The sequence below is a fragment of the Electrona antarctica genome (assembly GCF_951216825.1).
Source record: "Electrona antarctica genome assembly, chromosome: 19".
Lineage (NCBI taxonomy): Eukaryota > Metazoa > Chordata > Actinopteri > Myctophiformes > Myctophidae > Electrona > Electrona antarctica.
The window spans coordinates 43,343,328-43,361,770 of NC_136800.1; the positions used below are offsets into that span (position 1 = coordinate 43,343,328).

Here is an 18,443-nt window from a genome sequence, read left to right on the forward strand (position 1 = left end):
TCCTCCAATCATGATCGACTGGGGGCGGGCCTTGGTGCACATGCTGTTGGCCTGTTGCACTTCCCCCCACTGTAGAGTTACCGGGGCGGACTGGGTGGTTTTCCAAATCACCCAAATCACTGAATGCTCCTTTAAATTAAATTGAATTAAAAGCGATAGAGTAAAAATGAGTCTTTAACTCTTAGCCTGCCGCCATTAATTAATCCCTCGATTGCGTATTGCCATGGTTTAATCACGCGTGACACTTACTTTGAAGAGCCAAATATCCGTAATCGCATTTTACTATGAAACCATTCCGTGTGTGTTGACGAAGCTGGTGCTCGTTCTCTCGGTCGGTGGTGGAAAAAGTGGACCGCGAGTATCACAGCGCCTGCTACAGGCCGTTGAAAACGCTTGTCTGGGACAAAGCGTCCTCTGCAATGTCGCTTCTGTGAGATAAAGCCGTCTGAAAACAGAGCCGACAATGTTAGTGGATGCGCGCGCATTTTCAAAATGGCCGCGCCCATTGTGTCAGAAGCATAACAAAGCTAACTGACGGTAGATTTCGATACGATCGTATTAAAACATGCATTAATGAATACATCGCTGTTAAAACGGCTTTTCCGTTTGTGGCAGGCTACAAGATTCTACGTTTTAAAATTCCTATGTTCCTGGCGGGTAAACGATTAATAGGGATTTGAAAGCCGTCAAAGACCGAGCAGAGCGAACATGGAGAGGCAGGGCGTTCCAGAGGTCGGGTCAGCAGAGCGAACATGGAGCGGCAGGGCGTTCCAGAGGTCGGGTCAGCAGAGCGAACATGGAGAGGCAGGGCGTTCCAGAGGTCGGGTCAGCAGAGCGAACATGGAGAGGCAGGGCGTTCCAGAGGTCGGGTCAGCAGAGCGAACATGGAGCGGCAGGGCGTTCCAGAGGTCGGGTCAGCAGAGCGAACATGGAGAGGCAGGGCGTTCCAGAGGTCGGGTCAGCAGAGCGAACATGGAGCGGCAGGGCGTTCCAGAGGTCGGGTCAGCAGAGCGAACATGGAGCGGCAGGGCGTTCCAGAGGTCGGGTCAGCAGAGCGAACATGGAGAGGCAGGGCGTTCCAGAGGTCGGGTCAGCAGAGCGAACATGGAGAGGCAGGGCGTTCCAGAGGTCGGGTCAGCAGAGCGAACATGGAGAGGCACGGCGTTCCAGAGGTCGGGTCAGCAGAGCGAACATGGAGAGGCAGGGCGTTCCAGAGGTCGGGTCCGGCCACGGCGAACGCACGATCTCCTCTGGTCCTGAAATGTGTGTCAGGCACAATCAGGAGAGACTGATTAGCCGATCTCAGGGCTCTTGTTGGGGCGTATGGAGTGATCAATTCAGCTAAATATGGAGGGGACAGGGAGCCAGTGGAGGATCCACTGTTTGGGAAACAGTGCCATAAACAATATGAATGTTTGGGGGGAAAAAAGGTTAAATCAGTCAATGCTCCTCCGGCCCCTGGCAGGACTAGAGGAAGTTCAACCCATGGTAAACTAGCCTGAACTCCCTAGAACATACATGGGCAACTGGCGGCCCAGGGGCCACATGCGGCCCCCACCACCACTTAATGTGGCCCCCAGGTTAATATCAGAATACTGATTTTCCAAACATGCAAACATGACCTGCTTTAATTACTTCAGTCTATATATGCAGTTTAATGACTAGGATTAAAATGTCTTAAAAGTGTATTTTTTATGTCTAATGTATTTGTATTTAGTTCATTAAGTTAACTTATGTTAAATGCATTTAATCCAGTTACTTTTCAGGATTTCAATTCAAAAATAGCAAAATGTAATTCAGGATATCAATTCAAATAGCAAAAATAGCTGATCTACAAGGTTCAAATGTGTCGCAGTGCGACAAGATTTGACCTTGTAGATCGGCTATTTTTTTCTATGACAGAAATATGAAACGTGGCCTTCTGGAGTGAGTGTGGAAATATAGTGGCCCTCTCCATCGTCCAAGTTGCCCACCCCTGCCCTAGAAACTGAAAGCCTGAACTCCCTAGAAACTATTACAAGATTATCAAGATATGGTGGGCCCTATTGTAAACAAGTGTAATGCTTTATGATGTCGTCCACTCACAGTTAACAGTTTTTGTATTGAGTTGTACTTGAAATGTACTGTAATTCTGCAAACTTTTAATCAATCAATCAATCAATCAATCAATCAATCAATCAATCAATGTCCACTTTTTAACTTCCATGTGTTGTTTTGGCGTTTGTTTTTCTTGAACACACCCTATACCATCTGGGGTGTACAAACTTTTTTCAAAGGGGGCCAGCCGCCAATTACATAATTTAGCTTCGGATTTAAACGATTCTATTTAACTATCATCATCATCATCCATATTTAATACCAATGGTCTTTCGTCAGGTGTGTGCTGTGAACACTAAGGGCAGTATTATGCGTGTCTTAAGTACCAGGTCTTATTACTTAACTTAAGACCTGGAGGCGTGGTCAATGCTGTTTGGCCACTCAGAATAGCCAAATGGCATTGATCAGTTAAGTTAAGTAATAAGACCTGGTACTTAAGACACGCATAATACTGCCCAAAGTGTATCTCAGCCTTTTTTCAGCCTTATGTCACATTACCAAATGTAACCAAGCAAGCAAGGTAAAAAAAATTAAATAAAGAAATTCGAGGAACACTGACAAATTATACTCTGGGAAATGCCCAGGTAAAAAAACGTTAATGGACAGTTCATAATACAATTCAGATATGAAGCTGTGGGCCATATAACATTCACCCCAGCGCCGCATTTGGCCCGCGGGCCGCACTTTGGACACAGCTGCCCTATACTTATCTGATCATACTACAGTGCAAGTCAAAAACTGACAAGATTGAAACGTGGCGCAAATGAGTGAGTGAGTGAGTGAGTGAGTGAGTGAGTGAGTGAGTGAGTGAGTGAGTGAGTGAGTGAGTGAGTGAGTGAGCGAATGAATGAATGAATGAATGAATGAATGAATGAATGAATGAATGAATGAATGAATGGCCATGAGGAATAGAGGGTATGCACATGCATACAGTGAATGGCAGATCGAGTGGCAAAGTGAGTGATAAAGTGAATGTAATGTTGTTTAAAGTCATTTAATGCAATCAGACAAGACTTTTCTGTTTGGATGTATATGGGCTGTCAAGGCCAGAAAGTAGTTTTTTGTCACTCAGTAGGCGTTCCCGCATAACTTCCGGGTACGATGATGATGTCACACGCATACCCTCTATAGAGCGTCGCAGTCCCGCCTCCTACCCTGGACCAGGAAATGAAATCCAATGCATTATTCTCATAGACATTTCTTAAAGTATTTATTTAAAGACGGTTACGCCGCGGACAAAGCCAACTCGAGTCGTGACAACTCATGACAACACAAACAATATTTTGGACCAAACAAATAATTAGAAAGAAGAAAAAAACGGCAGGTTACAACACTTTTTTTGTTGTTTTTCTTCTTTGTAATTATTTGTTTCGTCCAAAATATTGTTTGCGTTGTCATGAGTTGTCACGACTCGAGTTGGCTTTGTCCGCGGCGTAACCGTCTTTAAATAAAAACTTTAAGAAATGTCTATGAGAATAATGCATTGGATTTCATTTCCTGGTCCAGGGTAGGAGGCGGGACTGCGACGCTCTATAGGCATTAGGCAAACATATACACAGGTGTCACCAAGCCAGTAATGAACCAACAGCTACCCACTACACTACAGACACGCAGTAGATCCATATCTGGAGGACCGTGGTGTGATGTAAACAAGTCTTTTTTTCTGGTTTTATCCTCATAGCAGTGTTTGTATTGACCTGTGCCCTCATTGGGACTGTACCCATTCTGCAATCTGTTACTAACATTGGACTGTACCCATTCTGCAATCTGTTACTAACATTTTCAATCAATCAATCATCTTCAATTCCAAATCAACGTTCTGAAATGATGGCTGTTATGTCAAAGCCCAAATCCTCTAGCTTGAACTTAAAAGGAAAATAGCACAGTGACAACTGCTTCACCCGGCAGACACAACACAACACAACACAGCCAGACACATACTCTCTGGAATAGATTCACAGCAACCTTCAAATCCAGAGCCAGAAACAGTCACTGAACATGTTTCATTGCCACTGACTCAGTCATACAACACAAGCAGCAGCAGCAGCAAAGAAGAGGAAATAAATGATCCTACCTTGAGCTGTCTTAGTTGTGTATGAGTGATGTTGACCAGGGGGTCAAACTGTGGAACACATCATGGATAGATAGAGCCTCCCTCTCTCGCTCTCTCTTTCATCCTCAGATGGGCCCTCCAGCGGTGTCTCCAGTCATCTCCATCCTCCATACATCTGGTTATAACTCTCCACTACGTTCCTCTCCTGCTGGGAGCTCCCTCCCGGAGTCAAAGGCAGAGACAGACCAGGTTAATTCTTTCTTCTTCTGGCTGTCATCTTCTCACTGAGCCGTGGTGTATAGTATAGCGTTCTGGTGTAGCGAAGTGGTCGGGGATCTTCTTTGGAGCAGGATCCTAACGGACTCTCTAGGACTGAGAAGAAGCTGAGCTTGGTGTGGTTGGACTTCCACACACTGGACTGTCGGAGGAGCGCTGCACTGCAAGGATGTCAAACTCCTCACTGTTGTTGCCCTCTAGGCCCTTAATGTACCATGTGGTCTATGGTATGCAGCAGGTTGGCTGGGTGGGTCAGCATAAGCCTTGAGAGAGAGAGAGAGACAGACAGACAGACAGACAGACATTTTAAGTGTGAAATGTTTGAATCTCATACTCAATTGTCTTTGTTTAATCACATACCACAGCTAACACATTTGCATATTGCTTAGTGTTTCTTGTGACACATCATCATTATGATTGAATTGATGTAATGATTTACCACACCATATAATTATTGATTTGTTTTACAATTGATTGTATTTTACATTTTTAACTGTTCTCTTATAGCCTGCTGTCATGTAAACACTGTGTGTGTGTGTGTGTGTGTGTGTGTGTGTGTGTGTGGGGCGCTAATGCTAAGGTAGTAGCTAATGCTAAGGTAGTAGCTAATGCTAAGGTGGTAGCTAATGATAATGTAGTAGAATGCTAAGGTAGTAGAATGCTAAGGTGGTAGCTAATGCTAAGGTGGTAGCTAATGCTAATGTAGTAGAATGCTAAGGTAGTAGAATGCTAAGGTAGTAGCTAATGCTGCAGTAATGGGAGGAAGATAAACAACAACAAACACTTCTCTCTATATTTTGGGGTGAACATTGAGTGGAAACATTGCACACTGTGGTGATAAGATCCTCTTTGCCTGCTCTAAGCAAGCAGCTAACAGTAGGTTTAAGCTAAACTCACCTGGAGAACTCACTCCAACTGCAGTTGGAAAGAACAGTTCACCACCATGAGGCTAATTAGCTTCTCTCTTCAACTGTCAGTCACACATTATGTCTTTTTAGCAGTTTTCACTCCCTCACAACAACACTGACAGCTGCACTCAACTTCCATGTGGTTGAAGCTCACATTATGTAACGTTTTATTTCACTATTAGCCTATATTATAGCAAACATAACAGAGCTCTGTGCCTGCATGTCTGTTTGCAGCAGGTGTGTGTGTGTGGGGGGGGGTTGGGGGGGGCGGATACAACTGGAGGATTTAAAGTGCTCTGCCTGAAGCCATTGGTGGAGTATTTAAGTATTTCCAATCTTCAGTACTTTGTCTTTTTCTTCTACTCCACTGTACATCTCAGAGTAGAATATTGTACTTTTTTAACTAGTTACTTTGTAGATTTTGAATATTATTACAAAACACACTATAAACCACTTCAGCAATGTCATAACGTAGACCTACAAGCTCACAATATGTCGTGATGCGAGACATTGTGAGCTTGTAGATCTGCTATTTTGAGTAAAATAAAAAACTGTGAGTATATTTTTTTCCACTGCCTCAAGCCTGCTTAGGGAGCGTGTGCCAATGTTCTGTTTACGCAGCCGCTTCCCCATTATAACCAGAAGCACCCCTAGAGGGGGAAATATACGTCATACAAATCCGATCCCTAGTGAAAAACAGAAATGGCAGATCTATAAGCTCACATCGCATCATGATGTGACGCGCTGTGAGCTTGTGGTTCGACCATTCAAATTCAATATTTGATGCTGGTTTCCCAGAACTTCCCAGATTAATTCTATACCTCCTGAGCACGGCCCACATTATAGGTTGTGAAAGTGAGAACGTTATCTAAAAAACCAAGCCCTATATAATATAGCGAATGGAAACAAATCCCCCAAACCATGACACACATTTAAATTACTGCATTTAGACCTGAGGCCGAATGTCTTCTATATAATCCTAAAAGTTTTCTGAAAATCCTATATGTTTCTATGTGTGGTGCTCAACCTTTTTCACGTCAAGGACCCCAGAATTATATGTACAGTATGTGGCCGCCGACCCCCATCTGAAAATATGTTGTTCCAGGGACCTCCCCAGAAGAAAAGATTTGAGTAAAAAAAACGTTTGCTCTGAAATAATATATATTCTTTGAGGCACAGTTTCACGGTTTTAAAAAAATAGCAGACCTACAGGCTCATAATGCGGCACTCGGTGCCGCGCTATGAGCTTGTAGATCTGCTATTTTTCAACATATTAACATTAACTATATAGACGCCTTAACAGACGACGTCACACTGATAAGCGCCAGCATGCGTGTGCAGGCCGGCACCACATGGACCCCACCGCTCATAAGATGCAATGGAAAAGTTCTAACTGCACTCACGTGTAAAAAAAAAAATCAAAATCTTTAGAATGCTGTTTTACTCCCAGTGCGGAGGAAGAATGATTAGTATTTGTATTGTGATCTCTCGCCCTTGAAATATATATAATCCTTGGTTTCTGTTGTGTGTGAACAATAATAGCAATTCAGAACAGTTGTCCTCAAAACCACACCTCCTGTCGCTGTCATAGGAACACAGGGAGCGCTCATGATCACGGTTTGTGCACGCACACCTGCAGCCCATCAAGCCTAATTTATGATAATTATAATAATGATAATTATTATAATAATTTAGACAACGGCTGAGACTGTAGCAGACCTCTAAGATCACAACAGTCGCATCCGCGATACGATGTGAGCTTGTATATCAGCTGTTCTCTGTGTGCAATACTGTTGCGCTTTGAAGTATAAATGTCTCCTAGGGTGCATCTCACTAGCCAACACACAAGAGGAGGTTGAATTAACTGAAACCAGCGCTCCCCAAAACAACAGGTTTGGAGATCTGTTGGGAATTGATTACATGAAACAGTCACCCATGCGATCAGTGTCAATGTTTGTAAACAAAATTGGTCTATATAGCGCATGGAAACAGATCATACATTCTCCAAACCATACATTTAAATGAGACGTAGCTTGCGAAGTTAGTTCATTCAGACAACCTCAAGGGGGTTCATGCCATGCTCAAGGCGCATACTATACTCAAGGGGTTAACATGCTGCATTACTATGTGGGTGTACAGTGTGTGCAGTCCCTCACGTCATTCGCCGATGCGGCAGTCAGCTGACCAATTGGGCGGGCTACTTAAGCTCACCAGTCTGCATGCTCTTCCTGCCTTCCTCTGCATATGGTCCCCGGTTGTATGCGATGTTTTTTCCCACCTCCTCCCCAGCACCACCACGGCTCTGCTATTTATGTTCCCCATGGGGGGTTATTGTATATCTATCTCCCTGCTCTTTATATTCTGTGTTATTGCTTAACCATGCCGAGCAGGGAGAAATCCAGCAGAGCCGAACGCCAAATCTAATATCATATGCACACTTGTTACTCATTCTGCAATAAATATTGGTTTAACTATTCGTGAGTTGTCTGACTGAACTTAACATTAACTCTATAGACCACCACCAGCCACAAGCAACTGCTATAAATGTTATCTGTGCCCAAGTTTCAATACCATCCCAATGACAGTACCATTGATGGAATAGAAAAGTCCTATTATATCTGAGCGCATTAAACCCACGATAAACTCTCCAATATCGCACCCGTACGAACAGCGTAGTTATAATCCTGATATCTATCTCTCTCTCTCTCTCTCTCTCTCTCTCTCTCTCTCTCTCTCTCTCTCTCTCTCTCTCTCTCTCTCTCTCTCTCTCTCTCTCTCTCTCTCTCTCTCTCTCTCTCTCTCTCTCTCTCTCTCTCTCATATCAATCCACCATGACCTACTAAAAACTTCCGGTCAATACATTTTGTGCATCGAATACAGTACGCTTATATACAGTACCACCTCTAACCTCTTGGGAAATTGCACACGATGCAGGAGGCTGGCTGGAGGCAAGCAGGATGTTGCCTTATTTAAAAAACAAAGAGTGCTTCCAAACTCCAAAACTTACAGAACAATCACAGGCATATTAAGCATCAGCGACGCACGTCTGCACAGCAGGAGAGAAGCCATGCAGGAATGAGCAGCTACAGTAGGCAGAGAAGTTTAATTAGCCGCTCTGATCAGGTAAAGAGTGCATATGTGACTATTGTCATCATCATCATCACCTTAATTTATTCTCGGAAATACAGTTGAGGGCAAGCCGTCATTTTCAATGTAGCCGAGGTTACAAATACAATTCACACATACAGTCAAAACAATACATCAACACAACATTATAAATCAGGGAACAACCATCAGTAAAATAAATCAATTGAAGCAGGAGCAATCACGGTGAAAAATGTTCTGGAGCATTCCTTTGAACTGACCGAAGGATGGCAGGGAGCTCAGTTTTAAGGAGTTTTGAAGTTCGTTCCACGAGGTTGAGCCATTGACAGAAAAAGCTGTCTTGCCCAACTCTGTCTGAGCCTGAGGAACCTTAATTGAGCCTTAAAACATCACTAGAGCGGGTCTGATACGTGCTATTGTTCAATTCCAACATGGAACAGATATAGTCAGGGAGCACTTTCATGAGGTTATGTCATGATGACCTTGATTGCTTGATTGTGCCAATTCTATGCAGCAGTGTTTGATCTCATGATAATTATGTGCAGCAGAGTACTGTTTTAACTGCCTTGTGTTAGATTGGTCAGTTCTTGATTGAATGTGTGATTTTCTTTGCTCTTTTTCTTTGATGTCTAAATTACTCTCCTTTTCTGTTTGAGCTTGTCAGAAGCAGTGAAGTTGAAGTAGAGATAGCACATATTTTTTCTACCACACACACCATGTAACCATAATATGGTTACATGGTGTGTGGTAGAAAAGACATTTTGTATCACCTGTATTGTTCCTACATCAAGTGTTACAACTGATACTACGTGTGTCAGATTAATTGTGCTCACAGTTTTTGAAGGTAATATATTTTGAAAAGTGAACAGAAAATATATGCCTCTATAACTATAGTCACCTGATCAGATAGGCGCGCTCTCTAGTTGTCTGCCTGAACTATAGCGCTGCTCAACATTGAGCTCATAACATGACAACTGTGGACTTTCTTTTACGAAACAAAGCAACGCTGTGGAAGGCCTATGGGGCGGCAGTGGCTCAGGGGTAGAGTGGCCGCTTAATTGGCAACTGGAAGGTTCCCGGTTCGATCCCTGCATGGGCTCCCCCAGAGTTAGTGTCGAAGTGTCCTTGAGCAAGACACTGAACCCCTAATTGCTCCCGATGTGCAGGTTGGTGCCTTGCATGGTTTCCTCCGCCATCGGTGTGTGAATGTGTGTGTGAATGGGTGAATGTATATAATGCACAATCTATGCAAAGCGCCTTGGATAAAGGCGCTAAATATAAATGCACCATTTACCATTTGCCTATCAGGTCGAAACGCGTCCGCTGCTTGTCCATGAGAGGTATAAAAACTTCTTCTTCATTTCTATTTCATTATTGAGGCCTGCACCAAAATACTTTCGTCTAATCTGCAGTGTGCAGCGGGCCTCCTGCTATAGCACATTTATTTTATATTATGTTCTCTCAATGAGCCTGCACAGACCAAGAGGATAATTACCCAAGGTACAAGATAGCATTCATAGCATCCGAGTTGCTTGCGGCAAGACCGCCTCGCTAAGCCTGGTGGGGTGATGGTGTAGCCTCGCTAAGCCAGACTAACTTCACTGCAAGGATATTAGTCTGTTGGCGTGCACACACATCCCGGGCCCTGGTTGGTCCCCCGCTACTGCTGCTGGTCTGTGAAATATGCCCCCAATTATTGAGTGACACCAGACTCAATCTGCATGCCCGGGGCGATATGCATCGCAAAGGCAGGTTGAAGGCTGGCTACGTGAGGCTATAGTGATGGTGGGATTCAGTGGGTCCACACCACACAGTCTCCTCTATCTCTCTCTCTCTCTCTCTCTCTCTCTCTCTCTCTCTCTCTCTCTCTCTCTCTCTCTCTCTCTCTCTCTCTCTCTCTCTCTCTCTGATGATGGAGTGCCAGGATTTGCTTTTTTGTTTGTTTTTTCAGTTTTCCATGTGTTTGTCAGGTGACAGTACTTCATTAGACCCCTTGGTGTGTGCAATGATGTCTTCCCTTTGTATTTAGGGTTGACAGTCAAACGTGCCCCCTTTATCATACAACAACAGCTGTGGGTGCGGCTTCAGTTCAGGTGGATCACCACCCATCACCACCCACCAGGCAAACTGTGTGTGTCCACATACAAATGACATTTGAACAAATACTGTACACTTTTTTTGAAAAACGTATATAATAATAATATCTGATGATCATGTTTTACAAAAAAAAGAAAAGAATCACGGCACTCCATCTTTTTCAGGTGGAAACTTTTCAGGATTAAAAATACAAATAAAATCAAACTCAAAACGAGCTTGTAGATCTGCCAATTTTTTAAGATGTTTTTGTGACGCTGTAGTATACAATTAAGCAGGGCATTCATTTTATGAACAAATTAGTGAGTGGTGCTGTACTGTACTGTACTGTACTGTACTGTACTGTACTGTACTGTACTGTACTGTACTGTACTGTACTGTACTGTACTGTACTGTACTGTACCAGCTCTCCTCCCTGGTCTGTGTGCGTCTGTGTGTTAGGCTGTGCAACAGTGACACTTGGTGGTGAACAAACGCTATACCGCTATTTATGTGCTCGGACACAGGGACAGACCCTTCCACACACATAGCTGTCTATATAGTCCATGAGCCGGACAAGTTTTCATTACGAAATGAGTGGGCAAAACCATACCTATATTAAATTGTTTAGAATGTCAATATAAGTAAATTAATATATGATAACACTTCCACAGGAGCAGCTTTTTCATATTTATCACACATTTTGTTATTTTCACCTATATACATGATGGGTGAATAGGATGAAAAAAATTAAGAACTAGTGATCACCATGAAACTTCCCTAGTTGATTAATTACATAAAAACAATGATTTATTGTATTACAAGTTTTCTGAAATTGTATCTTTAAATATGCAAATTAGGCATTATATAGGAAAATATGCCTGATTTCGCCTAACTTTCCCGAATCAATATTCAATCCAAATATTGGATTGAATATTGTATTGACAGTCAACATTCTTATTTCATTTTGTTAACATGTCAAAGGTTTTAAACGAGGGAATAGTCAATGTCCATATAGTAGCCAATGTATCATCTAACTATAAATGCAAAGTCTGTCTGTACAGCTGTACGTTTGTAATCCATGTAACTCGAGAACCGTTCGCCCCACCTACTTCAAATTCGACACACGTGTTCCACACCCCCACAGGGAGTGCAGTGCCCGGTGTCGAGTTGGTCGGACCCATGGTTGTCCAGAACCGCCACAAAAGGCCTCTGCCCGGGCCACTGACATCACAAGGCTCTGCCTCTGCAACTCCATATTTGGGCATGCCTAAATACGGGTTCCTCCCACCGACTTCTGACATCTGCATAGACCCCATATTTGGGCATGCCTGACAAAGATGGGCATAAATGGTGATACCGCTGACATCACTTCTGACATCACGAGCTCAACAGCCAGCTAATAGATGGCAGTTACAGAATACAGATCACCTTTTTTACATGCCAATATGCCCAAAGGTACCCGAGACTACCGCAACTGGATGCGTGACGCACAACAACGTGCACGGAGAGCTGAGTCAGACAAAGCACGAGATGCACGCCTAAAGCTGCAAGATCTGTGATTGGTGTCAAATTTGCACACTCAGTCCACGCATCACCCTGTGTCCAACCGACATCATCTATCCATTCACTCTGCCCCGCCAACAGTTTCCAGTCCGACCCTGCTTCGGCATGACTGTCAATATGTCTCAGGGCCAGACACTACACTGTGTTGGGGTCTTCTGCATGAGGGACTTCTTCAGCCATGGCCAGTTCTATGTGGTGGCCAGTAGGGTTAGCAAATCAAGCAGGCATTCTTGCTCGAGATGAAGAGACAAACAAGAAGTGCCAGTTTATCAGCAATGTTGTTTTTAAAGAGGTCCTTACAATATAAGTGCAGCGCCCGGTGTCGAGTCGGTCAGACCCATGGTTGTCCAAAACCGCCACAAAAGTCCTCTGCCCGGGCTCTGTGCAGGGCCCCTGCCCAGGCTCCCACGGACTGGTAAATTCAGTCCTTTATTTCCGAGTGATAATCAGGCCCTCTTCTTGGGGTTGGTTATTGCATGTTTGTAATTTGCACATTGATGTGCATTTCAAGCCATGTCAAGCACGTGCATCCTGGGAGCTTGCATTTTCGACTGCAGCAGCTGCAACACTACATCAGGAGCTGGAGATCCCTGCATCCATTCGACAGTGCGCCAACCATCATCATTTCTGGCCCAGCCATGCTGAACTGGGCTTGGGACTTGCAGGTGTTGTTGAAGACTCCCTCTCCAAATGCCAGCCTGGTAGTTGGCATGCATGGCATGCATGAAAAGACAGTCCTTGCATGGTGTCAGCTGGCTCGACTCAAGTGCCCCACGTTGTGCACAGAAAAGCTGGTTAGTCCGGGAGCCGTGGGGCTGAACGTGGTTTCGTCAGATAAAGTTTCTTTCTCAACTGATTCTTGTAGCTTGGGGTCACCTCTCACAAATTCAAAAGGGTGCCCAGTGATATCCCTTGGGCAAATTTAGTTATTAACCCCTTAATGCCTGAAATACTAACAAATCCCTGAAAATAAAGTTTTATGGTATTTCATGTGAATTACTTGGTCTAAATGCATCAAATTTGCTTTCTACATGCGTTTGTGGATGTGGATAGGCACAATGTAGTAGATTTATGATGAATGCATTATTAACTAGAACTGCACTCTGTCGAGTGCCTACTTGCTTGTTGCACACAAGTAGGCCTGGCCTACTAGTGCGCAAGCAGAGCGTGCAAGTACTGTCGACCGCTACAAACATTCAAATCTCAGCCTCTCTGTGAAAGAACGTTTGCAATATTGAATTATTAGGTTTAGCTATTTGCTACGTACCTTGCTTTTGGAGGAAGAAAAGTAGTATTTTGAAGTATGGTAATGATTACTTGTGCCTGTTATGGCAGTGGTGTCAGATTACATACATGTATACATAGGGGCATTACCTTTAGTCCACCCAACACTGTAACATGTCATCGTTACGTCACCTTCAATAACCATGAATTACACCCTGGCATTGGTACATATATTCATCACGTCATATGCTCATATGTCTATATGTATGTATATGTAATTTCTGTTGATTAGTGCTATAATGTGGTTACTCGGGTGGTCTGATGCGTATGTCCCTTTAATCCACCCGACACTGAAACATATCATTACGTCACCATCGTAAACCAATTATACCCTGGCATTGGTACATATCTTCATCACGCCATGGGACATACGCTTCGTAGCATGACGGAAAACATACCTGCACGGTCTGCTTCCGTATGTCCCGTGCCAGCATATGACGTCATATCATATGCTGCTAAGGGACATTGGTACATATCTTCATCACGTCATGGGACATACGCTTCGTAGCATGACGGAGAACATACCTGCACGGTCTGCTTCGTGCCAGCATATGACGTCATATCATGTACTGCTAAGGGACATACGCATCGTAGCACCTGACTGATAACATTACTTGCACGTTCTGCTTGCGCAAGTAATTAATGCATATTAACCCCTTCATGCCTCAAACCCCCAAATCCCATAAAATATATTGTTTAAATGCATCAAATTAGCTTTCTAGAGTGTTTATCCGCATGAATGTGGATATGTACAATATATTTGATTTCAGAATAGGGCATTTTTTGATATTAACCCCGTCATGCTTAACACAGCAAAAGCCCATAAAATAGGCCTACAATAATTAATGCAAAAGCAACAAATTTGCATTCCAAAATAAATGCTTATTTCATGTCCACCACACCTCCTTTCCTATGAATTAAATCGATCACGTATTACTTTATTACACTTATTACTTTTATTACTTCATTACACTTATTACTGCAGGTCTTTAGGGCTCAGTGGCCTGATAGATCTGTCTTTCCATCCGAACTACTCTCGGTCTCATGCTGGTGTAAGATGCCCATCAACATTTTGCCACAAAGATGTTTAAAAGTGGGGGATCTATACATTCTCAATTAATCTGTTGGTGGTAGTGCAGCTGGTTTGAAGTACATGCATGACCTTTCCCATTATTTTCTCCCAGACTAGTAGTCTAGTTTCCTCTATAGTTTCCTTAAAGGGGCATTCCACTCATTTTCAACATTTTACTATGTCATTAATGTACCTTAGAGCTGTTGTGTGGAAATAATAAAAAAGTTTCCCCATTCTGTGTTTCCTAGAACTAGAGGTCTGAAAAAATCATTAACATGGTGAAACACATCTTGATGATGATTTTACAGTTCTAGGAAAAACAAAATGGGGGGACTTTTTTTTATTATTTCCACACAACAGCTCTAAGGTATATTAATGACATAGTAAAATGTTGAAAATGGGTGGTTTTCCCCTTTAACGGAACAGGACCTGAAGGTCCAGAATGCACTTGCTGGAATGCCTATAGCACAAGATGAGTGTGGAAATGAGACCTGTTTGTAGCTACAGTGATTGGAGGAGATATATCATGATAGGACATGGTATTTCTAGCTGACCCCCGTCTCCCTGGCATCTCTGCTGACTGACCTGATCACAGTAATCACAGTAGACCTATATCTCGAAGATTAGGTAGACATCACTGTCAGACAGGTATGTGGTTGACATCAGCTGGATGGTCCAAAGGTCTGATCCATCAATGACAGTGACATCTGCATCAGCAGCATTCCTCCCGAAGTGACGTCTTCAATGTGGACAATCACTTCTTTTCAATGTACAGTATTTAAAGAATCGATTTTCACTCATCTTCTAACACTGTGCTCATGCTTCTAATCTTTTTTTTTTTTCTTGGACTTTGGTCTTTCTACAACAAACAAAGTGCTGCCTCTTTTCCAATATGCATGTTCATATTTATACCTTGCTTATTCGATGATGCTGTTTATTATTACTGTTCATCGGTGTTGAGGACCCCCTCTAAAATGAGATGATGCATCTCAAGGGGCTTATCCTTTCAATAAAGGTATATACATTTGCATTCCATCCTCTGTGAACATGGCAGTTAAGACTGGTGCCAGCTCATAGGCAAGGCCATCCTCCACATGAACATCACAGTCACTAGACAGGAGTACGATGACCATTGAATAGATATAATTTAGGTCATACACTTTGGAGTGTATAATTTGAATTGGATTTGGCTGTTGTTGCCACCATCTTCAACCTGAAAAGAAATATGCTACAGTTTCACTAATACAGATGGTAGAAAGCAGATTTGATACATTTGACTTGATTATTGTGCATACAATCTCATTCTCAAAAGATATATTTTATGGCATGTTGGGGTTTTCAGGCATGAAGGGGTTAATAATATGCATTAATAAATAATGCATTAATCATAAATGTTATACATTAATGTGACTAAATTTGACTGAGGGACTGCCATTGGATTTTTTTGATTTTCGTTTTTTCACGTCATATGAAAGCAGGGAATCAGCTTCAAATTGGCGATGGCAGGCTCTCAGTCAAATCTGGTCACATTTATACAATGTGGATTGCATATCCACATTCATAAACACTGTAGAAATCAAAGTTGATGCATTTAGACCAAGTATTTTGCATGAAATACCATAAAACTCTATTTTGGGTGGATTATTTTGTGTTTCGGGCATTAAGGGGCTAATAACAAAAAATGCCCAAGGGATATCACTGGGCACCCTCTTGAATTATTAAGAGGTGACCCCATGCTACAAGAATCAGTTGACAAAAAAACTATATCTGACGAAACCACGTTCAGCCAAAAATCACCCTTCGGTTCCCGGACTAGGTGGCGTTATGTGTAGATGTCCCTTATTCAGCACTTATTTTCAAATTATTCCATTTGTGTGCAGAATTTTGCATTAAAAAGCCATTTAAGCATATATGAAAGTATTGAATAAGTAAAATGACTATTCCAATCAATTACCCTACTTGAATTATGCAGAAAGGTGTGATTATAGGTCTCTACACAATAATGGCTCAAACGTTGATCATATATTTTTGTAAGAATGTGTGTGGTAATATAGGTGTCCACATATTCAATGCATGATAACGACCACTAAGCTATGTGTCTGCAATGGTTATCATGCCAAACTGTGAAGTAGAGATGCACAACAAGTAAAAAGAAATCACACCAGCTTTGCCCACCCATTTGATTCTATAGCTATGGCCCTGGCTCGTGTTATCACACTATAATAGTGTTTCTGATTATATCTCTAGAGTTACAAAACGTATAAACACATGTTACCACTCATATTAAAGCTTAGAATGGTGAGCAGTTTTCTATAGCCATTAGGAACATGTTGGTTCTTAGCACACACTTCCAAAATGGGGATATTTGCAAGCCTTATTTTAAATTTCTTAGATGTGTGTGTGCAAAATACTGCATTAAAAGCCCATTTAAGCATATATGGAAGTTTTGTGGAAGTAAAATAACCATTCCAATCGATTCCCCATATTTGAATTTTGCAGAAAAGTGGTTTCATTGGTCTCTGCACAAAGTAAGGTTCAAAAGTTGTTCATATATGTGTTGTCACAAGTTGCATGTGGCAATATAGGGGTGCATGTATTCAATGCATGATAACTACCACTAAGCTGCTAGTCTGCGATTGTTATCATACAAAAATGTGAAGTAGAGATGTACAGCTAGTCAAAAATTCAAGAATTTGCCCACCCATTTCGTAATTAACGCGCAAATTAGGGGAGTCTGGCTCATGGACTAATAGGAGTGGTTGCACCACTCAAAAAGTTAAAACACAAATATGGAGAAAAGGAGTTTTCATGCCCGACAGCTATACGAAATGTACTGTTTCCATCCATTCACCACTGAATCCATCCTGTCTGTGCTGACAGGAAGAAACCTCTTAGCCTTATCACACTTCACATTACTGCTATCTGTGACACGCACGCACACGCACGCCGACAGACACACACACATACGCACACGCTCACGCACACACATACAACAGACAAAAACACTCTAAGCAAGATAGATGCACTCCACAGAGTCACACACACATAGGGAGAAAAGCTGTCTCCATCAGATGTCACACACGCACACACGTTGGTATTGCTGTACTCATGATGGCATCCACATTTTACGAGGGCAATTTTATGGACACACACACACACACACACACACACACACACACACACACACACACACACACACACACACACACACACACACACACACACACACACAGCTGGCTGGTTTAAGTATAGCTATAGTAGTTGTAGTGCAGGGTGTCAGGCCCACCATATGTTTTCCCCTTCTTGACATTTCAATGAATAAATATCGGAGGCTTTCTGGAGACCGGCATCAATCTACAAACACCTGGGGTCACACGTGTGTGTGTGTGTGTGTGTGTGTGTGTGTGTGTGTGTGTGTGTGTGTGTGTGTGTGCATTTGTGCGTCCATGTCCATGTGATAGATTGCCCTCTGCAACCCGCGACCCCTAGGTAATCCCCCCGATTGATGTTTTCACTCACTCACTCACACACACACACACACACACACACACACACACACACACACACACACACACACACACACACACACACACACACACACACACACACACACACACACACACACACACACAGGCTGGAGTGGGTTTCTGCTGTGTGATTCAGATGAGGGCTATAAGGGTCAGTCAACTTAAAACACTATATATCAACACATTCCGTGATGGGTATTAATTAATTATTCCGCCACTGCCACAGCCTTTTCAGTGCAGACCCTTATTTTGAAGGAACCGCGAAAGTAAAGAATGGTTGTGCAAAGTGCAACGTCATTTATATCACCCTGAAAATACATGTTGTAACCGCGACCATCGGTGCGTGGGTAGTGAATAAAGACCGTTTTGGAAGAAGAAGAAAAATGCAATCTGCGTTGAACTACATCCATTTCATGAACCCCAGCAGCCATATTCTGGTGAGGAGGTTTGGTGGTATTACTAAATGGCTAAACTGAAGTGAT

The 18,443-nt window shown here is 42.8% G+C and overlaps 1 long non-coding RNA gene across 1 annotated transcript in view; it reads right to left on the bottom strand.

Moving 5' to 3' along the window:
• The window catches only part of LOC306943527, a 5,897-nt gene extending 319 nt beyond the window's left edge, over positions 1-5,578 (bottom strand). Inside the window, exons 1-3 of the long non-coding RNA XR_013792416.1 lie at positions 5,324-5,578; positions 4,172-4,689; positions 1-1,256 (exon numbers count right to left, since the gene is read on the bottom strand). The exon at positions 1-1,256 is cut by the window's left edge and continues 319 nt beyond it. This is a non-coding gene — a long non-coding RNA (uncharacterized lncRNA). The remainder of the gene's footprint in view (positions 1,257-4,171; positions 4,690-5,323) is intronic.
• Positions 5,579-18,443: the final 12,865 nt, after the last annotated feature.